Source organism: Arachis ipaensis, chromosome B08 (genome assembly GCF_000816755.2).
Source record: "Arachis ipaensis cultivar K30076 chromosome B08, Araip1.1, whole genome shotgun sequence".
Classification (NCBI taxonomy): domain Eukaryota; kingdom Viridiplantae; phylum Streptophyta; class Magnoliopsida; order Fabales; family Fabaceae; genus Arachis; species Arachis ipaensis.
The window spans coordinates 34091860-34095366 of NC_029792.2; the positions used below are offsets into that span (position 1 = coordinate 34091860).

Consider the following 3507-nt stretch of genomic DNA (forward strand, 5'->3'; position numbering starts at 1 on the left):
GGGGATTGATTTGTACATTAATTTTTTTTGGAGACTAAAATATCGGTTTTTTAAATTCTTGGGAACTGATGTGGGTAATTACTCTATCAGAAAATAAACGGGGACTGATTTGTCTGTCGGAGTAAAACCTTGAAAATTGATCTGTGTATTAATTTTTCTTGAGAACTAAAATGTCCGTTTTTAAAATTTTTGGAACTGATTTGATAATTACCCTTCTTTTAAAATGAATGTTTTCTCCTCACATTTATTAAAGTTTGACTTCAATTTTCAAACACTTCACTCATCTCTGTGATGGCTTCCAATAAAATCATCATCTGCTTTGAATATTTTATTTTACTTTCAAATGTATTTTCTTATTGAGATTTTGGTGTTTTTTATATGATTTTAGATGTTCTAATAATATAGGTCTTAAAAAGAATGCAAAAAAATCAGTTGATATTAGTTATAAATAGTTGGTTCCTTTTTAGGAATAACATTGATTTTTTTTTTTTTACTAAAGGATTCCAACATTGAACTTAATCAACAAACAAAATGATATATAAAGTCACAAGAGATGGTTATTACTCTAATTACAATTCAAATTAATTAAAACTTCCAATATATGCCGAATAGGTGCAAGATGCCTGCGACGACGGCCCAGAATAGGATCTCAGCAAATATTACATAAAGCAGAATCCCAACTTTGGTTGAATGCCACACTTTGATGAACACATGCTTTTGGATCCAATATACCTGTCTCCACAAAAACCAATCAAACACAGAGACATAGTGCCACATAACATAGTATCTATTCATAATTGAATTCAAACAAGAAAGAACAATACCAGTGTATTATGAGGGTGATCATAATACCATCCATTGATGAATCCTGCAAAGATGCCCTCAGCTGCCATAACGTACACAAACATGGCATTCATGCCAGTCCATTTCAAAGGCATGAACCATAGTTTCAAGCCCCAAATATCAACCAGCAATGCAATAATAATCCATTGTACAAGATAATAGCTATCACTATCATGATACAATGGCAATTAGAACTTCCATAATATATAATAATACCATTGTATAGAATGCTGAAAATGCTAATGCTGCTGCTCCAGATGTTACACAAACATAGCTTAGTGTATACAATTGCTTATTCAGAGGAATGGCTACAGTGCACGAAGAAGTAACATCTGAGTGGTTACAATACATAGTAAAGATATTCCAGTTGAACACTTGGTTTTTTAGAGTTCACCATGAGTGAAGTGAAGAATAAGTCCTGAAGTAAGAAGGGATAAACCCAAGAGAATCCAGTGCTTCAGTCTTGAAAGATGATCCTATGTTAAAAATTACACAACTGAAAGATTAAGCACAAGTTGAAGAGATGTGAAAAATCAAAGATTATTAGATAATTGCTTTGATTCAAAGGCTTCATCACCTGCATGTGTATGAGTACATGTCCAAAATGCAATCCAATGATTGTGGACAGAATAGCTGATATTAGCTGCAATCGCATATCATAATTATATTACATGTCATCAAAACTCAAACTATGTAAAGACATTTTTAATTACAGACCTTAGAATTCCTTCTGGCTCAAAAGGAGCATAACACCATGAGGGAGCGTTTTTCCTAAATGGCCCTTCGAAAGGTGATTTCTCGGTGCAAGCCTGAGGAAAAGGCAGTAAGTCATTGAAAGTTTGAAACTCTCATTTGCAAAGTTTGTTTTCAAATTTGTAGTAGAAACAAGTGTCTGGTTTAAAAATTAGAGTTGCAACACACTTGTGATCTCTTCCAAGCTGGATGCTTATACATGTGGTTGATTCTAAGCACCTCTCTGTCTATGTATCCCGCAGCATTACAAGGGGATCTAATTTCCCTCGGACTCCACATTTCACCTAAATTTGAAATAGCAAGTGAGCAAAAACAATTAATAAAGATTGGAGCATCATAGAATCAGAGGCATGCAATTGGAAGCTTACAGTAAAAGTTGTTCCATTATATATGCTATCTGGATTATGGACAGTGAAACTCCAATCTGGAACATAATTTCCATAAGTAAAGCCAAATAAATGGTAAGTATACATGCAGCCACCACCCTGAAATTTTAATAAATAAAATGTTCAAAAGCATTTCATATTGGTAATCGACCATAACCATAATGTCAAAGACTAACCAATGCCAATAGTATGATTTGAATATTGAAAATTGGGTGGGTGCCAGTTCTGGATCTCTAGGTTGTGCACTTTTTGAAAATATCTCCACCATTGCTACAACCAAATATGCTAGCGCAATTCTCTAACAGAAGTATTAACTATACTTAATTGTATTATCTATATTATATAGTATGCTCTATGAAAAGCAGAAAAATTATTACACTCACCTGAAGAATGCCACACCACCTCATTCATTTCATGTCAACTCCATATGTTAGTTTGTCGGGAGCATGTGAGAAACCACCTTCATCATAGAGGTTCATCATCAAAATAAACCATTAAGATGTGTCTTATCAAGAGAGGAATTGCTCATATGAAATTTAGATTCATTAATTACAGCACAAGTCAACAAAATAACTTTCACATTGTCAATATTGATGAGTGAAGCTTATGAAATTTTTCAATCATGTTTTTATCAGACATAGACAAAAGGAGACCCCAGAATATGAGTTTGATTGTTCTAACTATGACCTTTTTCACAGCTACAAGTTTATTTGGTATTCTCTGAACATAAAAAAAATGAAGCATTGACAATTAAAGGAGGCATAGATGTAAAGTACAAGAGTCCTTGTTAGCCATCAGATTTGTCTAACCTTGAGGGCAAGTGGAATGGCCATGCCAACAATGAACAAAAAGAAAGGCATGACAAAATCGGCAAGATTGCAACCATTCCATGGCGCGTGACCAATCATCGGCCATTGTCCTCCAGCATCATCAACTAACACCATTAACTGCATCACTTATTAATTACGGAAACATTAATGAGCTAATCAAATCGTACTTCTCTATTGTGAACTTAGCTAATTAACGGAGAGAGAGAAGAAACAAGTTAGTTACCGCAACAGTGAGACCTCGGAAGATGTCTAGCGACGCAACGCGCTTTGTCTTTGGCGGTTTTTTGTCGGAATCATCAGACGGTACTGCTTCCGAAACATTGAGTCTATGGTTGCCTTTGATTTCCGCCATTATAGAGTAGCTGAGATTCTTGTATAACTCCAACTACACTGAAATAATTGAACTCCCAGGTAATAGAGTAAAGCCTGAATGAATGATTGGTTTTATTATTTGATTATAATAAGATTATTGTGAGTTGCTTATTCGCTTGGAATATCTATCCTGATCTTTGTGAATAGAGAAAAGTCCATGTCAGTCCAAGCCACTTTGTACTTATGTTTGTTCTTGTCCTATCTAAATAATAGATAATTCAGCATATGGCAGTAAAATACAAATGTCAAAGAATTTATTCGTATTCCTTGGATCGTTTTCGTTATATAAGAGAGAGCACTGCAGAAAAAAAAATTGTCTATTC

General features: G+C 34.3%; 1 pseudogene; it reads right to left on the minus strand.

Annotated features, from left to right (window-relative positions):
- Window positions 416–3365, minus strand: LOC107614165 (annotated as a pseudogene).